This window comes from Pieris brassicae, chromosome 7, assembly GCF_905147105.1.
Source record: "Pieris brassicae chromosome 7, ilPieBrab1.1, whole genome shotgun sequence".
NCBI classification, from domain to species: Eukaryota; Metazoa; Arthropoda; class Insecta; order Lepidoptera; family Pieridae; genus Pieris; species Pieris brassicae.
This window is the reverse complement of record NC_059671.1, coordinates 20,058,163-20,070,096: the sequence shown is the minus strand read 5'-3', so window position 1 is coordinate 20,070,096 and position 11,934 is coordinate 20,058,163. Positions and strand designations below refer to the sequence as shown.

Genomic DNA, 11,934 nt, shown 5'->3' with positions numbered 1-11,934 from the left:
TAAATATAAATGTATTTAATCAATTGTTTATTATAAGATTTATAGACTTAGCGTCAGACGCTTCTGCTTCAGTATGAAGGTTGTAATGTTTGTGATTTTATTGGAACTGTGTAATGGACTATATTTAAATGGTAAAATGTATTCAATTAATAAAGCAAATATACTATGCATATAAATTTAAAATACTTCTGCCAGTAATAAAAACCAAGACAGACGAATCTTTTGTTGATAACATGTTTAGTTTGAAATTGATTTGACACCTAAAAATTTATAAATCAAAATCAATAATTGATTAATATTTTTTCTAGTATTAATTTAAACAATAATAATAACCAGGAGTGTATGCCTAGCTTCAGCGTGCGACTCACATCCCTGAGGTCATAGATTCGATCCCCGGCGGTGAACTAATGGCCTTTATGTGCGCATTTAAAATTCGCTCGAACGGAGAAGGAAAACATCTTAAGGAAACCGGCTTGCCGTAGACCCAAAGACGACGGCGTGTGTCAGGCAAAGAAGACTGATCACCGATTATTTACCTATTAGAATGACAAATGACCATGAAACAGTCACAGAAATCTGAGGCTAAAAAAGGTTGTAGGGCCACTGATTTTTTGTTGTACATACCTTTTTTGGCATGCCTTTCTAAAATCGTATACAATATGTAACAAATACAATTATATATTTAAAATTGTTTACGTAAATTATAGGTTTCAGGCAATTGTTAACGAAACTAAGTAAGTAAACTCAAAACATAGAATGAAAAATTCGAAAATGGAATCAACGATTTTCGAATTGCCCCCCTTAACAATGAAATTACTCACCTGTTGGGCGTGGTCCCCACGCTGAGAAAAACAACTCCAATAGATAATTTGAATATTGAAGTGGCCCAGCCCAACTTTGATCACTTACCGTAAGTGATAAACGTGACATCATTTACAATAGATTACGACCGATTCCAGACCTACCCAATGTACATTTAAAAATCATTTGCGAAATTTTGTTATATTATTATTATCCTTATGTAATTAAATCAGATAGAGAATATTCCCGGATGCCGCCAGTCTTTCAAATGGACCGATACGAAGACTGTACATTAAATTTGAACGGAACTTACTGCTTGGTCCAATTCGTCTTAGTTTCAGACACACAAAGTGGTCTTCTGGATATGATTAACGTGAGTATATTTATTTGAATAACCGAGCCACCTGCAAAAAGCCTCCTGCTTACCTGATGGTAAGAGATAGCCGCCCATACACTCATATGGCCAGAGGGCTCGCAAAGAGTTGCTGGCCTTTAAAAAAATGGTACGCTCTATTCTTAAAGAAGTTTTTGCTGGATGTGGATTCTAGTGGCTTAAGTATTTACGAACCGACTCGACTTAGGGGCGAAAAAAGAGCGTACGAATTCTTGTAATGCCGGCAACGAGCTTGCAAGCCTTCTGGCAATGTGAGGTTTTATGGGTGGCGGTATCACTTAGCATCAGGTGAGCCTCCTACCCGTTTGCCTCCAGAAATATATTTTCTCCTATATTTTTGTTAGGGATTTTTTTTTGTGTAATATATGGTATCTTTCTTTCAGACGGGTTCTCCGTTTTAGCCAAAGCTTGACAGAATGCTCAATCTGGGCATCCAATGTTCAGGTTAAGCATTCTGACTAATGAGTAAGACCTGGATATCCCTAGCGGATATCCTCCCTTTTAAAGCACTTTTCTGATAGTTTTTTTTCACAACCTATCGATTGAATTTTTCTCATTCATGAGTGTTGTGTGCCTGTAATTATAAAATTGTATTTCGTTCTTTATTGGATTACCAATGTATAAATTTATCAAGCGTCGGTAAACTATTGTTAATTAAAAAAAACTACTCACGTACAAATACAGGCCCCCTTGTCATGAGCTCTTATTGCGAGTCCATTGTCAAGCTACAACTGAGAAAGCTCATGCTAGGCTCAAGGTCTGACAATACAATTCTTTATAAAATTTGACATGTCACACTATTTTTTTTAATCCGTAGTTACTCTATAATTTAAGTTAATTAAAAAAATATATAAAATAATAATAAAAACTGTATTCATGACAAATAGGTTGTGACAAAATAGATTTATCGCTAGTCCCCACACTAGGGAGTCCCTGTCTGGGTAACTAGATAACAATTTGTTAGTGGTACATGCTACATCTTTAGAACAGTTTTTTGAGAAAAAGTAGGTTTAATGTTACAACTTATCAAATATAAATCCGATAAGACATTAAGAATGTGTGAATAGATCTGTGTGAGCCTACGGCTAAGAGTTGTTATATGTATGCGCTGTGTCGGTGTTAGTTGTTGACACCTCAAAGTCAGCCAAGATACGTAGTAAGGCTACTATATCCAAATCCAAGTCCGAAATTCAATTCAGCTAGTGTATTTTTGTGATTTGTGAGTTTGTATCTAGTTTGAACGTTAATACGCTGTGAATAAATTCCAGCCCCGCTTCGCTATGAAATCATGATATGCTATTATAAACAATGAATAAATTAAATATCATAATGGTAACATTATTAATTACAGGAATATTCGAGTAACAAAAACACGCGTTACAACCATAGCCTATTACGTCATGGTATCTGCGTACCGGAACAATGTAGTTATGCAAATAAAAAGGACCAAGTATCGTCCCTAGAAGCATGCCTAAATGATACATACTGGCAAAAATATAAGTTGAAGACAAAAGTACTTCAACCGTTGCAATGCAATACGGATGTTAAGGAGCCGATTGTTTTCGCCGCTGGAAATGTTGTTGTTTTAGTAATAATTATCGTTATTATTATCATGAATCTAGTTGGGACTCTGTATCATTCTTGTCTGATGAATAGCAGAGGTAATGAATGGTTCAATACCGAAGAAGAATTTTATATATCGATTAATTATACCGGTTATTAATGACATTTCGTTATATGGTTTATTCGGTTCAATTTGTCGTTATTTTCTCAAAGAATTACATTCACTTAAGAGAACATTCCGCCAAGGCAGTTACTTATTATTTATTTATAAAGGCAAACTGTGGTCCCTTACAAACACTAAAATCTGCAGTATAATAATTTAATGCATATTAAAAAACTTTTACACACTACTTTTACAACTGGTCCTGATAAACCTAATTATATAATTACAGGTATCGATTTCTTTTGTGTTTTTCTATCAAACAAAATATATCCAAGTTACGAACTTCATACACGAACTTAGATGATGATGAACAACAAATAAAATGCTTTCATGGACTAAGGTATGGTATAGTCTGTATGTATTTGAATGTAGTAGTTTTAATTTAAATACATTTTGTGATATATAAGTCCAGTAAGAACTGTTTTTAAAGAATTGAATGTAGCGTAGTAAGGCATAAAAGGCCCTCAGCCCTCAAGAAATTCCTCGAAAAGGGATTAGTCGTTGACGATTCGAACCGCTCTTCGTTAATAATAGTCAAGTGGAAAGAGCATCCGCCCTGAAAACAGTACTACATGTGGGGCCGGATTAGCGCTTTATATAGTTGCAAGCGCAGGCCCGCAGTTAAGTACCGCCTTGCCTTGCTGATCACCAAACTTGTTGGAGGCTAATTTCGCCTTACTCTCCAAATTACCGCGAAACTGAAAGAAGAGTGTCTTCGAATGGAGGAGTAGCGATTAGTTTATGACGGTTAAGCGTATAGGACATTTGTCTTCATAGAAATATTATTATTTGCATTTACGTAAGCACGCAGGTTCGATAAATGTAGCATACAAGATAACCTTGTAAGTAGAACCCTAAGTCATAATGCAATAATAATCGCAAGTAATTGCCTCTAAAGAATCTCATTTAGAAAACCGCTCAAAACTTTATCTATGAATATATAACGCAATAACTTTAATTAATGAATGCTATATAACATTTATATAGATGAATAGTATATAAATAGTATCTAGTAAATGATATTGCCTTCACGAATACATAAAAAAATGAAATTCGCGTGAAATCACGAAAGATTTAGCACAACGGGGAACGACTTGGTTATTTATAGTACATATATAGTAGATTACTATAGGTACTTAGAAGAAATTAAAATCATTTCAACCTCTTTAAAAGAAGGGCTTGATTTACAGTCGAGACTGGAAAAGCAAAAACTTTTGTGGCATGTGCGAGTCATACTTAGCGTTAAGAATCGAACGTACCTCAGTATATCTTTTTTTTTCATTACTAGGTTTGCCTGAGAGACATCGCTTGGTAGCGATAAAGTTCCTGCCTAATAATTTATATAACTTTCTATTTGAATTGTAACGAAGTTTTTATAACAAAACAAATCTTATCCAAAATGACGCAGGAAGAAATTTCTTGAAACATGAAATAAATAATATAAATCGAATAAATTATTTTTTCAGAATACTGACGATATGGTGTGTTATTTATTTACATGCGACAATAATAACTTGCATTTTTCCGGAAAATCCACGTTTCACGGAAAAAGTAAGTATAATATCCGTTATAATAGATAAAAAATATAAAGGAAATACTATTGAAGAATTTTAATCCACATAGTTAAAAATAATTAAAAATTTATAAATATAAAATTAAAACAAATTTAAAAAGTTTGATCCCTGTGGCAGTGTACCTTTAATGCGGCATTTGCTCGCTGTATTGCGATACTTGTTTGTTGATCGAAGAAAGCACCAGCTCTGGCCGCCGGTACCACCAGGCGCCAATATAAATCTTTAATTAGCGCCTGCGCTCATGTACCAAGTCTCTACTCCATAGGAAACAAAATCAAAGTTGGAAGAAAGACTCTTATATTTGACTGGGCTAACGCGACCAAGAAGCATCCCATACCAAAGTCCTTTCGATCCTCCAAGAAATCAAAGACATCCCACCCGTTTGCCATCTACTCCAATATGGCTGGAACATTGACAGAAGAAATGACAAATAGCGTAATTGCTCTACCATCCAAAATTGGGATCCAATCAAGGGATTGGGATGTCGTCTTTCTTCCTAATTACGAAAAATCTTTTTGTATTGAATAATCGGTTTATCGAGTCTACATAACATCATAACAAAAATCTTTGAAATATATTTTCTTAACCATTTCAGATGTATAATAACGTGATAAATTATGTAATTATTAACGGGACTGTGCTCGTCCAAACATTCATTAATGGCTGGATTCCTGTTGTAATATAAATTAGAAAAATCATCAGAAAAACAAAAACTTACATGGCATCGGATACCGAAAGGAATATTGTCTACACTGCTAAGGTATATTACCTCTTTGGTGTCTTTTTGGAATATTTTATAATGATATTTTTTTTCTTATCTTGAAAAGAACAATGTAGGCTATTGCACATACGACTCTCAACAAAAATAGGTTTATGTTTCTGTGTGACATTTACTTAGCGCTGAAAAGCAAGAAAAACGGCCTGGCTTACGATAAAATAAATAAATGAATTTATCAAGGCAATTGTATGAATATGCACTGGATTATTAATATAATTAAAAACAAACATGAAGTTATAATTTATTTTTTATTAAAAACCAAAATAAATTAGATTTTTTATGTTCGTTTCAATTTACTATATTTATTTTTAGGTTAACTCCATCGTATGCTTTGATTCTTGTATTTACAATAACCTGGCTTGGTCATCTCGGTTCAGGACCTTTCTGGCAGGTAAGATTTTTTTAATTCTTATTTTTTAAAAGTTAAAAAAATTGTTATGAAATTTACTACTAAGTTTGTTATGGAAGAGCTGGGAACCCTGACACAGATGTTTTTTTTACTCAAAAGGGTTCACAAATCTTACACATTATTATCCATTGTTTATAATAATCACATTATACTATAAGATCTATACTACTACAACTTCTGGAGTGGCCACCTTATCCCATTAATCCATCATTCCCACATCTAATACCAACCATTTTCTACTTCTATCTTCCAAAACTTTTACAGCAACACTGATGTACCCAATTCCTTGTCCTTACTGGCAGTAACAGCAAATTAATATTATTTTACAATTTTTCTGTGTTACTGCTGTATCATTTTTTTCGTAGGGAAATGCGTTACGCATGCCGCGGCATGATTTTTTTATAAAGAACTTCTTGGTTGCATACTGTCACGTGTAAGTAGCTGCTACTGAGGAGCTCCCGCCCAGAGTTGAGAATAGTAATACATGTCGATGTTCTTTTAGCGGAAATCTCGCTAAATTGTATCTTCTTGTGGTTAAATTGGACTACATTTAGTCTACCTTAGTCCGATACTCCACGTAGCAGAATTTCGACTTCAGACTCTTTCACAATTCGTTCGAATTCGACTTCTCATTAATAACTGCCCGAGAAATACTTGCCCCGCCAGTTTATCTCCTGCTGTTGTTGTTGCAACATATAATTGATTGTGTCTTGTGACTTGTGCGCCGTAGCTTAACCTCAACATTTTATTTACTATTCCATTATGTCTGCATTATTTACGACCTTCATCTCTCTTGTCAATACTCCACCCAAAATACCCACCAACCATACTCCACCCAGACGTACCTGTCTGAGATTTCTGGAAATATTGTATTTTTGTTTTGACTTATAAAAAGCATTGCTTTTCCAGGTTGCCATTATGAGTGAGGTGGAGTGGTGTCGAGAAAGCTGGCTGTATAATTTGTTCTATATAAACAATTATGTGAATTCCAATAGATGTATGTATCATTCATGGTAAGTGCCACAGAGCTGTTATTACTTTTATATAAGTCTAAAAATAGTAGCCTAAGTGCAAGTGCGGAATGTCGAGTTGTCTTAGTAAGCATTTTCTAATTTAATTAATGGGGCGTTTAATATGTATAACATACTCGATTTTATTCAGAAGAGACCTTATAAATAAGTTGACATTAAAATACTTAACTAATATATATTTTTTTAATTAGTGGCGCTACAGCCTTTTTAGGGCTGCTCTCAGATTTCTGTTCCAATTTCATGATTTTTCAATCTAATAGGCAAGTAGGTGATCAGCCTCCTGTGCTTGACACGCACCTTCGACTTTTTGGGTCTAATGCAAGCAGGTTTCCTCACGATGATTTCCTTCACGGTTCGAGCGAATGTATAATATATATATATAAAATTAAGAGGAAGTCCATTGGTGCACAGCCTGGTATCGAACCTACGACCTCAGGGATGAGAATCGCACGCTTAAGCCACTAGGCCAACACTGATCTACTTAACTAATATTGCCATCATAATATATTTAAAGTATAGTATAAGTTATGTTAATTGTTTAGTCTAAGATATTTTTAATTTATTATAATCAAACCAACTGATTTTGCACTTTAATATAGATCGCATTGTCAATAAACCGCTTTATTCACCTATAATTTAACCAAAAGTCCCAATCTCTCTTTTCCTCCTAACCACTATTTGACTGAAAGACCCCAGATGAAACCTCATCATACTAACTGATTTTCTCTTCTTTTCAACTCAGTCTAACATCATTCTTTTAACTAGAGCACTCCTTCGTCAATTGTCAAATTTAATTTAATCTGTCATAACTGTTAAAATAACCAATAAGATTGGCAAAACGTCAATTATAATGAAACCTTACAATAACTAACCCTGCAGAATACAGAGAACAATAAAATAGGTATCCAATTATTTTAGGTATATGGCCTCTAATGTCCAAGTAATGATACTTGGTTACTTTGTCTGCGTATTGGCACGAGGAAGATCAGCAAAAATATGGACCATGGCCATTCTAATTGCTGTTGGCACAATTATACCAGCTGCTCATACATTCTACCAGGACTTGGACGCTGTATTGTTTGTTTCTCCTGAGTAAGTCTTAATATTAAAAATACGCCAGTCTTGTCCACAGATTTCTGTTTCGTGATGATTTTTACTACTGACTGACTTCCTTCAATCTACGAGTGTTAAATGGGCACAGAGACTCAAAGAGAGAGGATTCAAAAGCCAGTGATAAGTGCACGCCGAAGCCCCTAGTCCAACACTGCCTTTAACTAGAGTTAAAATTGATTTAACTTAATAATTATTAAGCGCCTTAATATAATTAATACGCAATGTTGTTTTTTGATCTTCACAAAGTTGACTGGTCTGTTAAAATAACAGCAGATTTATTTTAATCGAAGAATAAATTTGAATAATAGGGTTTTGCAAAGAATCACCGATTGTCTAAATTTCTAGTTTTAACAACCGTAGTTCCTGTTGAATCGATTCGGCTTTTTACATAAGAAACATTGCGCCTGCGAAAAAAACTTAAGCAACACGTCATTGTGACGTAATAATTCAGGCCTAACAAATCATTAAAACCCTTAATTACTTAAATTACTATATAATTATGATCTACAAAATTATTCATTAAAAGCAATTTTAATTTAAAAACAAGATAACTTCATAATATAAATATGCACAACACTTCTTCACGATACTGCCTGCTCACAAATAGAAACAGAAAGTACTAAACCGACTTCAAAAAAAGTAGATTAATCAAACTAGTATATGTTCGAAATTATATAACTTTTCAGTATGATGTTTTTTTATGTGTGCTCAATCGAAATCAAAAGTCTTATCGAGATAATCCCTTTTAAATCAAATTAGAAATTCTAAGTTTCTTCAAAATCAAGATACGAGGGCTTCTACATATTTCTGGGTATCTGTAAAACATCGTGGACACTAAAAAACATGGCCACTAACATTGCGATGAGGCAAGTGCGTTGACGGCCTATTACGGTAGCTAATAATTGGTACGCTCTTTTCTTGAAGGAAGGTTTTTGGTACAGCCGTATATTAATTCAGTTTCATAATTAGAAAATCTCCTTTTGTCTTCCCCTATTACTGATATAGGTAGGCACACATTAAAATATCTCATTCCTATTACAGGCTGGCTTTAACATATTTTGTGAATCCGACCTATATTAATGTTTATGCACGAGCTCACAATAATTTACCAGATTTTATGATGGGTATTGCATTGGGATACTATACGCACTATGTGCAAAAGGAAAGAGTTAATTTAATCAAATTTCATAATATTAGTATATATTAATTGGTTGATCTTAAAATTATTTAATCATTTATTAAAATATGTCTTTAAAGTCCATTGTGGGGTGGGGCCATCCAGGCCGAACAGCCTCATCGGTCCTGGCTACTTTGACACTCCAGGTCATTCCAGCTTTCTTTCATAGCAGCTGGAAAAATAGTATAGATACAATCTTGAAAATATTTGCATAACCACTTTGTGCCTTGAAATATAAACTTAAGAGACACAATGCTTGTGTAACCTAACCATATCAAGGTTGATGAAAATCACTTTGCATTTATAATTTTGTTTACTTTTTGCGTTTTTTTTTCTTCAGAAATATAAATTTTTATTCACATTACCGCTACCAATGATAATTGGGCTGTTATTAATCGGATTTCCTTTTATAAACGGTGCATCCGTGTACGTTCGAGCTTTATATGCTGGCTTAATTAAACCAATATACGGTGTTTTCATATGTATGATGATATTTGGATCAATCTTCAAACTTGAAAGTAAGTACTTAATTTATTCTTAGTATATTTTTTTTTTGTATTCTATTACATTCGTACTTTGAGACGTGATAGGTGTTCGTGCTTAACCTACAACGACCACTATTGAAGCCTTGCTTAAGCTATTGCAGAATATGCTTAAAAGGAGTATGAATTTTTACTTGAATCTGGCATAAAGTTAAAACTATTGCCATAATATTAAAAAAAGAATTAAGAAGAATATCCATAGCGCTAAATCACCTGCATCATGAGCACACCCCACATACACTGCCTCTCGTACATACGAGGGTATGACTACGTAAGTACGGAGAGTGAGGACTTTCAAACCATCACACAACATTGCCGAATTCTTCTTCTTATAGTGGCATCTCCTTGGCGATCATAATGGCTATTTTAATTATGGATGCCACGCTTATAAACAATGACTTGGTGCTTTGACCAAACCATTGTCTCAAGTTTTTTAACCAGGACCAGGTCTGCGGCCAGGTCTCCTTCTACCTGCCACTTTGCCTTGTATTATTAGTTGAAGGGGCTCGTATTTTTTGAAGTTACGTAAAACGTGTCCGTAACGTTTCCTTTTCGTAACCGTCATAAGCACTTCTTTGTTTTTCTACATTCTGTCCAGCACTGTTGTATTTTGTATGCGATCTGATATTTTAAGCATACGTCGATAAAACCAGTTCTCAAACGCTTCCAGTTTTCTCAAACGAATTAGTTATTACTTAATTCAATGTATTTAATATTTTTTATAGATTTTTTCATTTTGTAAATGTTTAATGGTTTTTGTATATATTATGAATTCCATCTTTAGGTTAATTGTTTTGTTACATACAAATTATATCAGTTGTAGGATTACAAAATAAATAAAAAAATTAGGTGTTAAAAGCCCTAAGGGCTACCTTTTTACTAGGGTTAAGTCACCCTTTTATATTATGTCTTGATTATATGGAACTACGGAAAATCAGTCGCTAGTAACATAGCCCTTAGTTGTCTTCGTATACAAGAGAAGGTTTTTTTTTAAATTTTAAGCGAATATTTTTTCTTTCATCTGCAATGTATGATCACTATATGATTCAGTAAATAAATTCATCAATTATACATCAAAAAATACTTGTACATACAAAATTAAGATTTTATAGATACATCGATGTTTTTAGATACTTGGAGACCAATACTGGAATGGGATATGTGGGAAGTACCTTGGAAACTCACATATTTGGCATATCTTATACACTTGACCGTAATTCGTTTTATATTGGGACACAACTCTATGTTGTACACCAACTCTTTATTAAATATGGTAATTTATGTTCATAATATCTGATATATGTAATCTCCTTTCGAGAATCCTTTCTTTTAACGTTTGAGTATATGTCTTTCAGGCCCTGGTTGCATTTGGAGTTGCAATCGTTGTATTCCTATTGTCTTTCCCTCTTTGGGTGTGCTTCGAGGGGCCAATTAACGAGTTATGTAAATTTCCATTCATGAAACAGAAGGATAAAAATCAAGTAGTTGAAGATAACTACACTGTAAAAATTGAGGAAGCGATGCGTACAAAAAATGCGTAAAAACTGTCGTACTGTTCTAACAGTATGACATACCTGGAGATGACTTGAGTGTAGCGTCTAAAGCTTCCCAGCATAAAAGGTTTGAATCAAATTCCACTTCCACAGTCCAAGTCCAGTTTTTTCTAAGAGATTCTTTTAGAACAGAAGAAGAAGAACAGAGCTAAATTATGGTGGGGACATTTATAATATAACCAGACTGACACACGGCGTAGACTTTTTTCGCCTAAATCATGACGGTTTCCTGAACCGTCTGTTAAATAAGTACATAGAAAGTACATTGGTGCACATCCGAGTTCGAATCTAGCACCTTCGGAATAAAAAGGTGCAACTCGCAGTAAAGTAGTTAAATCAGAGAGTTAGTTGAATCTCTAGACAGTTCATTAAAAATCGATATTCAATAAATTCGCTAAAGTTCCGTCAGACAAGTGGTTGAGCGAAACGTTTAACGAGTTTACTAAACTTTGCTAAGCAAGACTAACCTAACCTTAAACAAAACACGGAATTTCCAAGCTCTCAGTTCTTCACGATCACAACGAAATATCAATAAGAAATGAAATAATCATGGCGGAGTCTTGTTTTACCATCTTGTTTACATTATTAATCAACACGCTGGCTCTCGGTCAGACAGATAGTTAAACGTTTTTGACGATTCTTTATTTAAATCAAAATGCTAGCGACTTGATTGAACATCGACATTTAATTAACTGTCTAGGGATTCAATTAACTGTCTGATTTATTACTTTACTGCGACGTATATATACGAAGTAGATATTGCGTATAATTTTCCGTAGGCGCGATTTAGATTTTAGTTCTTTATATGGTGTGAAACGTGGTATGTCACCAAAGAT

The 11,934-nt window shown here is 34.0% G+C and overlaps 1 pseudogene; it reads left to right on the top strand.

Moving 5' to 3' along the window:
• The first annotated feature begins 1,165 nt into the window (after positions 1 to 1,165).
• On the top strand, positions 1,166 to 11,086 carry LOC123712280 (annotated as a pseudogene).
• The last annotated feature ends 848 nt before the right edge of the window (positions 11,087 to 11,934 follow it).